Consider the following 13,515-nt stretch of genomic DNA (forward strand, 5'->3'; position numbering starts at 1 on the left):
TAAATACATCTGGAGGATGGTGTATTTTTTTTTTTTTTAGTTAGGAGAGCTTCCCTGGCAGTCCAGTGCTTAAGACTCCGTGTTTGCATTGCAGGGCATACAGGTTTGATTGATCCTCAGTTGGAGAACTAAGATCCCGCAAGTCGCAAGGAAAAAAAATTAAATAGGTAGATTCCCTTCATGACTTCTTTAAGTTTTTAGTATGGTAATACATACTGTGAATCTCCAGGGGGTATGCATTTGCCAGATTTTTTAATAAAAACTGGGGAGAAACAAATCCATAAAGCATTGTTTCCAAGGACCTTCCACATTGACATGGAAATATTTGTTATATAGAATTCTTTAAAATGGTAATTTATGCAGAGAAATTTTGCCTGTGCCTTCTTTCGATGATTACCTTAGTTTGCAAAATAATCCTACCAGCTGATTTTTGAGGTCCTCAAGCCACAGTGTAATCTATGGGTATATGCACTGTGTCTCTGGGTGCATCTCTGCTTTAAGTAATTCTTTTCAGGTTTTATAAAAACACTGCTTCTGGAATATAATGTGTTTTAAGCAATTTAATAAATATAAAATGAACATGACAAATATTCAAATTAAGATGTTTGTTAAAATTTTTTTTATGTTGATAAAAGAGAAATCCTGTTGACATTTTGACCTTGTAATAGTTATTTCAATTATTAATGTTTTCTCAATGAATATTTATTGAATATAATGTTAAATAATGTTTTGCTCAATAATTAAGGCATTTAAAAGAAGTATTCACTTTCTATTGCTGCATAATAAACATTCAAACACATTCAAACACACCCAGCTCATAGTTCTATAACAACACCCAACGTATCAACTCATAGTTCTATAGATCCAAAGTCTAGCTAGGCACAGCTGAGTTCTCTGCTCAGGGTTTCACAAAGCTGAAATCCAGGTATTGGCCAACGTGAGTGCTTGTCTGGAGGCTCTGAGATTTCACTTTCAGACTTATTCAGGTCATTGGCAGAATCCAGTTTCTTGAGGCTGGATGACAAAGGTCCTTTTTTCTTGCCGATTGTTAGTAGGGTGTTGCTCTGTGGACCCCAAGGCTGGTTCCAGGTCTACGTGGCCCCCTCCACCTTCAAGCCAGTAAGGACATGTCCAGTCCTTCCTTGTGCTTTGAATCTCTGCCTCTTCTGCCTCTAGCCAGAGAAAACTCTCTGCTTTTTGTGATTCGATAGGATTAAATCAGGCCCACCAGGTAAGCTTCCTTTGTTAAAGGCAGCAACTGTTATCTGACATAACTCATCATGGTGGTAACCCCACATTCATGGATTCCACCCACATCTGTAGGGGAGAGGGTCCCACAGAGATGAGAGTCACATGGAATCATCTTAGAATTCTACCTACACAAAGTATAAAGACATATTCCAGTTTTCCCCAAAGCTTAACAATTAGCCAGGAGCTAGATATACAAATATGAGCAGAATATAAACGTTAAAATGACTGCGCCAATTAATGTCACAGCAGTTTATAGAAGTGTGACATCAGGACTTCCCTGGCAGTCCAGCGATTAAGACTTCACTCTCCCAATGCAAGGAGCTCAGTTTCAATCCCTGATCGGGGAAGATCCTATATGCCTTGTGGTGAGATTTAAAAAAAAAAAAAAAAGACATCAGCGGAATCAACTGGTTAGAAAAGTCACTTTGAGGGCTTCTCCCATGGCTCAGTGGTGCAGAATCCTCCTGCCAGTACAAGAGACATGAGTTCAATCCCTTATCTGGGAAGATCCCACATGCCTTGGAGCAGCTAAGCCCATGCATCACAACTACTGAGCCTGTGCTCTGGAGCCTGGGAGCCACAACTGCTGAGCCCACGTGCCACTATTACTGAAGGCCAGCACCCTAGAGCCCGAGCTCCACAGTAAACAGCACCGAGATGGGAGACCTGTGCACTATGAGAGAGTAGCCGCCATTTGCCACAACTCGAGAAAGCCTGTAGGCAGCAGTGAAGACCCAGCACAACCAAAAATGAAACTAAGTAATAATAAAAAAATAATGAATAAATGAATAAAAGGTCACTTAGAGGTTTGTTTGTTTTTTAAATTGTACTAGCCCCTGAGGGGTACTAAGAGCAATGGCTAACATTTATTGAGTTATGAGCCCAAGTTCTGTGCTGTTTACCTGTACTATATTATTCCATCTTTACAAAAATCCTGTAATTATTTCCATTTTACAGTTGAGGAAACAGAATTTAGAGAGGAGAACTCACTGGCCAGAGACACCAGGACCAGTGTCAAGCCAGTGGACCCCTCAGTATTCAGTGTAACAGATTTTTGTTAGCTGTGCCGGGCACTTTGCTAGGTCCTTCTGAAACAAAGTGAAAGTGAAAGTCACTCATTCGTGTCTGACTCTGTGTGACCCCATGGACTATACAGTCCATGGAATTCTCCAGGCCAGAATACTGGAGAGGTAGCCTTTCCCTTCTCCAGGGGATCTTCCCAACCCAGGATCGAACCCAGGTCTCCCACATTGCAGGCGGATTCTTTACCAGCTGAGCCACAAGGGAAGCTCAGGAATACTGGAGTGGGTAACCTATCCCTTCTCCAGCAGATCTTTCCGACACAGGAAGCGAACCAGGGTCCCCTGAATTGCAGGCAAATTCTTTACCAACTGAGCTTCAGGGAAACCAAAAGTAAGATACAATCCCTGCCCTCAGGACTTCACAATAAGAGGGAGCAGAGAGGAAATAAATCATTGCCGTAGGGTAGGAAAGGGCTTCCCAGGCGGCTGAGTTAGTAAAAGAATCCGCCTGCAATACGTGAAACCCCGGTTCGATTCTTGGGTTGAAAAGATTCCCTGGAGAAGGGAACGGCTCCCACTCCAGTGTTCTGGCCTGGAGAATTTCATGGACAGAATAGTCCATGGGGTCACAAAGAGTCGGACACAACTGAGCAACTTTCACTTTCACTTTGGATTTATCCCATATGTAGGGAATCTATTGACTCTTCTTCATTTTAAAATTTCCTTATTTATTATTATCTTTTAAATATTTATTTATTTGGCCATGCCAGGCCTTAGTTGCATCATGTGGAATCTGGTTCCCTGACCAGGATCAAAAATGGGCCCCTGCATTGGCAGTGCTGAGTCTTAGCCATGGGACCACCAAGGAAGTCCCCATTGACTATTTTAAGCTGGAGAATAATATGGACAGAGCTGTACTCCCAAAAAAGATAACTTTAACATTCAAGTGGAAGATGAGAAGACCAAGAAGAGAGCAGGGGTACCAGTTGTTCATAGAAGACCACATCACAGCCTAGATGAGTGATGTCAAGGGCCTGGGGTGAGAGGCAGAGCAGACAGCGTGAAGGCACAGTGGATGGAGGAGACCTGCTGACCGATGAGACCTAGAGCATGAACAAGAGGAGATTTTGAATGACTTCTGGGTCTGGTTCAGTTTGTTGGGATGATGTTACCACTGATTGCCATCGGGAGGGAAGGAAAATTCAGTATTGTCCAAATCAAGGTTGAATTGTGTATTACATCCACATATGGAGAGACATCCAAACACATGCGCAGACCTAGCGATGTTGTGATGGACACATGTGTGAGGTACCCCTGGGGCGACTCCCTCAGCAGATGATTCTAGGGAGTTGGGAGTAAAACCAGGAAGGAATAGTGAAAGAGATCATCTGTAGAGCAAATGACAAATGCCTAGAGAGCCAACAGGTGGGATAGCTAGAGAGAAAATGGAATCCAGATGAAGACAGTATCATATTTGGCCATGTGGTTTTCCAGTGGTGCACTCAGCACGGAGCAATGAGGGGACTGTGCCCACAAGGGGAGCAGAGTGACCGCCACAAGGCCTTCCCAGGGCACATTTACCTTGGTCACTTCCATGTGGTCCTGACATGCTTCCTCAGCCTCAGAAATCTGCTTTATGTTGCTCACTGTTGTTGTTGTTGTTTAGTCGCTAAGTTGTGTCCGACTCTGTGACCCCATGGACTGTAGCCCACCAGGCTTCTCTGTCCATGGGATTCTCCAGGCAGGAATACTGGAGTGGGTTGCCATTCTCTTCTCCAGGGGTTCTTCCCCACCCAGGGACTGAACCTGCATATCTTGCGTCTCCTGCATTGGCAGGTGGATTCTTTACCACTGAGCCACTTTGAAAGCTCAAATAAATATTATTATTATTTTTAAAAAGTGGCTGCTGCTCAACAAGCAGGAGCAAACAGTAAGCCTGATTTAGAAACAGAGTGTGATCAGAGGTACGAGCAAGGGGGCCTGGGGAGCAAGAAGCAGACAACATCCACCCGCTCAGCCCACCAGAATGATCTCCTGCGTCCACATGCAAAACCCAACAAGTTTGAGGTTTGCAAAAAACAGCAAAATTCCGTAAAGCAATTATCTTTCAATTAAAAAAAAAAAAGCAATGATTCCAGCACAATGAACAGCCTGTCAGAGTCTGGCACTCCCACCCTGGTTCACTGCGTACATTTAACAAAGTAAAGAGTGAGCAACTTCCTTAAAATTCCAACCTCTAGGCTCATCTAGACTCTTTTCCTTTCTTGGATCTCTTAGGAAGAAATGTTCCTGATAGAGGCAGGGAGTTTTGAAGATTAAAGAATAGAATGCTGAGAGAAACTCTGGATAGTGGGAAGGAGGGAAGGGTGTGGAGGAGAGCAACTCTCTGCATCAACAAGCATTTATTAAGCACTTCCTTAGGGCTTCCCAGGTGGCGCTAGTGCTGGAGAACCCTGGGTTGGGAAGATCCCCTGGAGGAGGAAATGGCAACCAACCCACTGCAGTATCCTTGCCTGGAGTATCCCATGGACAAAGGAGCTTGGTGGGCTATAGTCCATGGGATTGCAGAGTTGGACACAACTGAAGTGACATAGCAGTTAGCACGTATGCCTGAGGTTGTGTGAGGAGTAGAGGGTACAAAAGCTATGGAATGAGGAGCCAGATTTTACTGTAAGAAATAACCAGAAGCAAGTAACATAGAAGAGTGTATGGCTGAGCTGCTAAGCCCGTGTGTAGAGATCAGCAGTATTTAGGTTACAGACTGAGCAGTGGGCCTGTGGAAGCCGCAGCAAAGAAAACAACGGGGTCAGGAGGGCAGAAAAAGCTTAGCTTGAAAGGAATAGGCAAACTGGAGCCAGTAAGTTTAGTAACAGCTTCCAGAAGGATTTATCCTTCCCCACCCCCACCCCCCAGAGGTTTATTCTTTGCAAAACACTTTCATGTGTATTAATCTCATTTTCGCCCTGACACAATCCAGCAGGGGAGGCAAGGTGGGGATTCTAAAGGGGGAAAGAATTTGAGAGAGATTTATGATGTAGAAATGGCAGGATTTGATGACCAATTAATCTTCTGGTTGAGGGTGAGGGAAGAGCCACGATGACCCACCCTCCCCGCTCACTCATTCACTCACAGAAGCGTGCAGACAACAAATCCTCCTTGGGGATTGGTGGTGCGCCCCGTCCAGGCACTGATGCTGGGTTTCCAGCTTCCTACTGGGGCTGCCACATAGATTCTGGTGCCTCAGCCTACGTAGGAAGAGCGCCCGATGCTGGTTGTGAATTCAGGTTGCCTGTGGATACCTGGGTGCAACTGACAAGTAGGCAATTTTGCAGAGAAGTTTGGCTCTTTCGGGGGAAAGTCCTGGGATATGAAACCCATTTGGAATCATTAGCTATAGGTTATAGGTTAATAATTAGCTGCTGCTGCGTTGCTTCAGTCGTGTCCGACTGTGCGATCCCGTAGACGGCAGCCCACCAGGCTCCCCTGTCCCTGGGATTCTCCAAGCAAGAACACTGGAGTGGGCTGCCATTTCCTTCTCCAATGCATGAAAGTGAAAAGTGAAAGTGAAGTCGCTCAGTCGTGTCCGACTCTGTGCGACCCCACGGACCACAGCCTACCAGGCTCCTCCATCCATGGGATTTTCCAGGCAAGAGTACTGGAGTGGGGTGCCATTGCCTTCTCCGAATAATTAGCTATAGGTTAATAATTATTATTATAGGTGAGAGTTAAAATTGAGAGCAGATTAGATGACCGGAGAGACCTTGGTTAAGACATTTAGCAAAGATGAGCTTCCGTTTCTATGGGAAATGAGGAAGAGCGTGTCTACCGCGCAGTCTTATAGATCAAATGAACATGGAGACAGCAAAGCATTACATAAACTGAAAATATTATTGGGACTTGCCTGGTAGTCCAACGGTTAGGACTCGGCACTCTCATCTAAGAGGTCAATCCTTGGCTAGGGAGCTAAGATCCCGCAAGCTGAGAGGTGTGTGGCCAAAAACAAAAAGAACATATTATTACTGATGTCTCATTACTCTAGCATCAGCATCTTCTCTAACAAATTCTTCAGAGAAGACCAGACTTTTGCACTAATATTCCTCTATTATCTCATCATCATCACACACACACACACCCCACCCCAGGCAGAGGTCAAGAGCTAAATAAGAATAGGTCTTGATATCCGGACTTTGAATAGAAACTAAGAATATTAGACTAATTCATAAGTGTATCTTAGGTATGAAAAGCGCATCTGATCAGGAACCGAGAAGCAGGAAGATAATGCAGAGCAGAATGGTTGTGCTGCTGCTCAGCCTGATTTCTGAAAAACAGAACTAATGAATCATTCATGAGCAAAAAATACTTTCAGATATTCTGACCATTGAAAAGTGAGGGGGAGGGGAAATTTAGAGAAATTTGAGAGGAAAATTCAAGTTCTGACCCCTGATTGTTAAAATGAAAGATCGAGGGAAAGTCAGGATCCCTTTAGAAAATATTCAGAGCAAAATTGGAGGAGCACTGTTAGCACTCCTAAAATTTAGGAGCACTGTTTTGACTGAGTACAAGGATGTAATAGGTGTCAAAGAGGTTCTTTTTTTTTTTCTAAAGAAAAAATACCTTTTGGTCATTTGCAGCTCCGTGAGACTATGGATTAAAAACAACTTTCACAGATTAACCTTTATTTTTGTGGATGACGTTAGTATAACTAACTCCATGGGTTAGGAGCTGACTGGGAATAGGAAGGGGACACATTTAGATTCAATTTAAAATTTTTCGTACTGTAGGATATGGGAAGAGTGGCTCAGTGCCACATCCAATGAGTCATTGAGTTTTCTGGCTCATGTTAGTTGTTGTGTGGGTACATCCACTGTGCCGATACCCCCATGTCTCAGAGGTTAAACAAGGGGAGAAAGATGGATCACCTTCTGCTAGAAATTTGCTTAATCTACTCTTTACAAAGCAAGGTGGGGTTGTTTCCTGAAATTTTAATTCTTAAAGCCTCAAAAATTCAAACTGCAATAGTAGTCTTCCCCAGTCCACAGTCATTGGTGTGAAGAGTCAATTTGTGTTTCTGCAATGACAGAAACTGAAGGAATCAGCTCCTTTTTCCCCTCTTTCAGTCATTCATCAAACGTTTATTGAGGCCTCTGGATGTGCCAGACTTTGTGCTCATGACTAGGGAGAGGGCATAGATGAAGAAATAGTCTTTGTTCCCAGGAATCTTCCAGTCCAGTGGTGACACCAGGGTCAGGGCCAGAGCACGCTTCCCACAGGTGGCGACATTGCACCTGAGTCTTCCAGGGTCAGCAGCAAGTGGCCAGTGGGGTTAAGAGTTGAGATCTCAGGCAACAGAGAGAACTGCAAGAGAGAACTCAGCAGGCACTAAGAGAAGTTCATGTTGTAGTGGAAGGTGGCGCCTGTCTGAGCCCTGCTTGAGCGCCGCTGAGGCCAGGACAGCATCGTACATCCTGCTGAAGAATCCGGAGTTTTTGGTGAATGTGACTGGAAGTCTCCTGAAGAACAGGAAGTAGGCAGGCACTCTGACCCCTCACCTTTGGGGAATGGCCTCTGTATAGATGGAACTACCCCAAGAAATCAAACCAGTCAATCCTAAAGGAAATCAATGCTGGATATTCATTGGAAAAACTGATACTGAAGCTCCAATACTTTGGCCACCTGATATGAAGAGCCAACTCATTTGTAAAGATCCTGATGCTGGGAAAGATTGAAGGCAGGAGGAAAAGGAGATGACAGAGGATGAGATGGTTGGATGGCGTCACCGATTCGATGGATATGAGTTTGAGTAAACTCCAGGAGACAGTGAAGGACTGGGGAGCCTGGCATGCTGCAGTCCATGGGGTCGCAAAGAGTTGGACACAGCTGAGCAGCTGAACAACAACCACCCCAAGAGCAGGGATGGATTTGCTCATCTGTGAGTCCCCATTGTCTTCCTGCAAGCACTTCTGAGCATCTTCTGAGTGAGCACCCTGAGAGCCAGAGCTGCAGGATAAAGACCTGGCCTTTGGCCTCAGGCCTCAGCCCCATTGGGAGAGAAATGCACCCCCACACTGCACCCAGTGGGGGGTACACTTGGCACCCAGAGAGGGTGCACACGAATGCTGCCCGGTCCATCCACACAGGGAGGTGTGAACGGGGCAATTCCAGAAGGTTTCCTGAAGATGGTGAGGCTTTGGACAAGTGCGAGCTGGGGAAGCAGTTGAGTGTGGAGGGCGGGAGGAGGACAGCTGGAATGAGAGTGGATGGATGGGTGGCCCTTGGCGGGCCCGCAGAAGATGTGCCTGTTGAGAGGCAGAATGGCCCCTGGGCGAGCCTGGAGGATGTGGCAGGAGGGCGAAGGGTAAAAGGAGACACGCTGACCAGAAGCCAAAAGGACTCAGCCTCCTGCCAGATGAGAGGAAAGGAGTCAGGGTGGATGAGCCGGCAGGTTGGTGGAAGGAGGGGTGGGGATAGACAGGGTTTCACGAGAGGTTGGTTCGGTCAGTCGGCTCCTAGTACTGTGTGTCCTGCAGGACACTTGGGTGGCTCTGGGAATGCAGCTGACCTGTCCTCGGGCAGTGCTGGCTTCCTCTCCTTCTAAAGCCCTCCATGATGAGCAGTGTGTGCTTTTCAGTCCAGAGGCCAGAGTGGAAGTCAGCAGACCTTGGGCTTCCGTGGTGGCTCAGCTGGTAAAGAATCCGCCTGCCAGTGCAGGAGACACGTGTTCAATCCCTGGTCCAGGAAGACCCCACATACCTCAGAGCAACTGAGCCACAACTATCAAGTTCTGCGCTCCAGAGCCTGGGAGCTGCAACTACTGAAGCCCATGCGCCCTGGAGCCTGTGCTCTGCAAGAGAACTCACTGCAATGAGAAGCCCGTGCACCACAACTCGAGAGTAGCCCCTGCTCGCCACAACTAGAGAAAACCCTCGCATCAACGAAGACCCAGCATAGCCAAAAATAAAACAAATAAATAAATAATTTAAAAAAGGAAAGTCAGCAGATCTTCGAGGCTCTGCCTTTCAAAGGCCCCGCTCCAGCTCCTGGAGGCCCCACGCCCCCACCTGGGAAGGCGCCAGGGAAGGGCCTGGCTCCATCTCCTTCTGATCTCTTCCTGATTCAGAGCTCTTTCTCCCTCTCTCCCTTTGGGACAGTTGGGTATTTCTATGGGGACTTTTCTTCTCTCCTCAAATCAGTCCCCTTGTCCTCAGATTACTGCCTAGAGTAGACAGGAGTGAGTGAAGAGAAAGGTAGGATTGAAAAGCAGGCTTGACTGTAAAATGACAGGGACTTCCCTGGTGGTCCAGTGGTTAGGACTCCATGCTTTCACTGCCCGGGGGCACAGGTTCGATCCCTGGTTGGGGATCTAAGATCCTGCATGCCACGTGATGTGCAGCCTTTTTTTTTTTTTTAAAAAAAAAAAGCAAACAACCAAATCCAAAACAGACTATGAAATGATTGTGCTCACTGAGGGAATTACAGATGAAATGATGGCTTGAAAATAATCCAGTAGAACAGAGTGTAGATGAAAACAGGATCAGCCGTGTGTTAGTTAAAGCTGGACAGTGGGTACACTATGTTTTATTACACTCTCCTTGCTCTTTTTGCATGGTTGCAACTTTCCATAATAAAAAGTTGAGTTATACTAAATATAATAAAATACTTGGTACTTGGAAATATTGTGAATTTATAACAATACTTCATTTTTGCCAGTTCATGTGAATAAGCTTATATTATTTACCAATGTAAAAAAAAAAAAATGCAGGAACTCTCTTAAGAGAACATTGCTGGTTTGTATGTCTCATTTGGGCTTCCCTAGTGGCTCAGAGGTTAAAGCATCTGCCTGCAGTGTGGGAGACCTGGGTTCGATCCCTGGGTCAGGAAGATCCCCTGGAGAAGGAAATGGCAACCCACTCCAGTATTCTTGCCTAGAGAATCCCATGGACGGAGGAGCCTGGTGGGCTACAGTCCACGGGGTCTCCAAGAGTCAGACACGACTGCGCGACAGACACGACTGCGCGACAGACACGACTGCGCGACTTAACTTCCCTCTCTCATTGTAAGCTCTGGCCTTTGACTGTGTGTTAAGCTGCTATTTTCCCTCCTTGGTTTTAATCAGAATTCAATCCTTCTGTTTGTGCATACTTGCAAAAGGGCATCTTCCTTTATCTCTGTTGTGTTTTGAAAGGCTTACCCTGATAGTAAGGAAGTTGCCTATAAACCTAACCCAGATCTTCCCCTGGACTAAGCTCTTCTTTCCACCCAGGTCTGACTTTGATGTGACAGGGCGTTGCTGGTTGTCATACTTGTTTTTAAATTACTCCCTTGGGTGTCTCTAAAGTCCATTTTTTGTCCAGCTTTCTCACAGGTCTCTGATGTTTTTAAAAGGGAAGTTCTCCAGCATGACAAGATGCTTCAATAGTAAGCACAAACCCAAGATAGAAGAGATTATTTTCAGCAGTGACCACAGTGTGATTGAGAAACTCAAAGACAAGTAACTTTATGAGTCAAAAAGATAAGGAGCCCCCTGGAAATGGCAGCAGATGTTTTGGGTGGAGCCTGCATCCCGGCTGGAGGCGGAGTCATTCACATCCAGCCTCCAAAGCAGCCCCTCCAGGCCCCACTGCTCCCTTCCATCTTCAGCAACTCTGCATTTTCTTCAGGATAAAACCAAGTTTCTTCAGTTCAGTTCGGTTGCTCAGTCATGTCTGATTCTTTGCAACACCATGGACTGCAGCGCACCAGGCCTCCCTGTCTATCACCGACTCCCGGCGTTTACTCAAACACATGCCTATCGAGTTGGTGATGCCATCTAACCATCTCATCCTCTATAGTCCCCTTCTCCTCCTCCTTTCAGTCTTTCCCAACATCAGGGTCTTTTCAAATGAGTCAGTTCTTCCCATCAGGTGGCCAAAGTATTGGAGTTTCAGCTTCACCATCAGTCCTTCCAATGAATATTCAGGACTGATCTCCTTTAGGATGGACTGATTGGATATCCTTGCAGTCCAAGGGACTCTCAAGAGTCTTCTCCAACCCCATAGTTCAAAGACATCAATTCTTCAGCGCTCAGCTTTCTTTATAGTCCAACTCTCACATGCATACATGACTACTGGAAAAACCATAGCTTTGACTAGATGGACCTTTGTTGGCAAAGGAATGTCTCTGCTTTTTAATATGCTATCTAGGTTGATCATAACTTTTCTTCCAAGGAGCAAGCATTTTTTAATTTCATGGCTGCAGTCACCATCCACAGTGATTTTGGAGCCCCAAAAAATAAAGTCTGTCACTGTTTCCATTGTTTCCTCATCTATTTGCCATGAAGGGATGGGACCAGATGCCATGACCTTAGTTTTCTGAATTTTGAGTTTTAAGCCAACTTTTTCACTCTCTGCTTTTTCACTTTCATCCGACCCACCTCTCGCTCTTATCTCAAGGCTTCCTTACTGCCTCAGTCATTCCGATTTCTCCATTGGTGGCTCCCACAGCATCAGTCTCCAGAGCACCTCAACTGTTGTTTTCCCTCCTACAAGCTCCCTGGGCTCAGCTTCTTTAGCTTCACAGTACCTGTGCATCATACCTGGGGGGGCTCCCCAAGAAAGCCTGAGTCATCCGTCACCCTGCAGAATGGTAGCAGCTCGAGATGTTGACTAAGTCGTATCCGACCCTTTGCAACCCCATGGACTGTAGCCCACCAGGCTCCTCTGTACACAGGATTCTCCAGGCAAGAATACTGCAGTGGATTGCTATTTATTTTTCCAGGGGATCTTCCCGACGCAGGGATTGAACCTGTATCTCCCACATTGCAGGCAGATTCTTTACCACTGAGCCACCAGGCAGCTAATTAAGCAAACCCTTACACTGGTTATAGAAAGGTTACTTTTCTAATTGTGGAGGAACAGTCTCCCCAACAGAGCACAGAATATAATAGTTATTTTTAAAATTTTATTTTGTCTGTTCTTATTGTGTGCTCAGTAGGAGTCCTTTAAAGAGGAAATAGCAACCCACTCCTGTATTCCTGCCTGGAAAACCCCATGGACAGAGGAGCCTGGCAGGCTACAGTTCATGGGGTCACAAAAGAGTCAGACAGGACTTAGCAGCTGAGCCCTAGGAACCAGCCCCTCTGCTAAACCTTTTTCCTGCCTATCTCACTTTTATCCTAAACCACTCCCTGTCCTACACTAACCACCCCCCTCCCCTACATTCCATCAAATCAGTTAAGAGTATGGACTCTGAATCCAGTCTGTCTGGATGTGAAGCCCTAGGCAGCCTATTTTCAGCTTGCTTAGTGGAGAGATGATCTCTTGTGCATTAGTCTCCACATCTGTAAAGTGGGTATCATAACAGTACCTACTTCATGGAATTGTGAGGACTTAAAGAGTGTGTGTGTTAGCTATTAATGTTGTTATTACTTGAAGATACTCAAAATAGCCAGCTTTTTGTGTGTTTTATGTTATTTTCTATACCTTTTTTTTCCAGTTCATTTTTGGACTCTCAAGACATTCTGTGTATTGGCTAACTTCTCTCCATCTGTTGAAATCATAGGGTTACCATTCTCAGTTATACCTAATTGCCATTGTCAGCAGCCTTTTTCTAAGAAATCTGACAAGGGAGATGGAGAGAGGACACATTCCTCTCTTTGCAGAAAATAATCGCAAAATTTGTCTATGCCGATATTGAGAGAACACCTTCAAGGTTTAGTCCTAGGTGAAAAATTGTTGCTGTTCAGTTTCTAAGTCGTGTCTGACTCTTTGCAGCCCCATGGACTGCAGCACGCCAGACTTCCCTGTCCTTCACCATCTCTTGGAGCTTGCTCAAACTCATGTCCATTGAGTCGGTGATGCCATCCAGCCATCTCATCCTCTGTTGCTGTCTTCTCCTCCTGCCCTCAGTATTTCCCAGCATCAGGGCCTTTTCCAATGAGTCAGCTCTTCCCATCAGGTGGCCAAGGTATTGGAGCTTCAACTTCAGCATCAATCCTTCCGATGAATATTCAGGGTTGATTTCCTTTAGGATTGACTGGCTTGATCTCCTTGCTCATATACATTTATACCTGTATGACACCGTAATCTAGGTAAGTGGATTTTAAATTAAATTATAATACAATTCATGTATTTATAATTTTAAAATCCACTTACCTAGATTATTGATGATGGTTCCACAAAACTACAAATATACTCAAAATCATTGAATTGTACACTTTACACAAGTGGTCTTTTTGTTTGTTTTTGCTGCACCGCACAGCTTGCTG

This window comes from Dama dama, chromosome 30, assembly GCF_033118175.1.
Source record: "Dama dama isolate Ldn47 chromosome 30, ASM3311817v1, whole genome shotgun sequence".
NCBI lineage: Eukaryota > Metazoa > Chordata > Mammalia > Artiodactyla > Cervidae > Dama > Dama dama.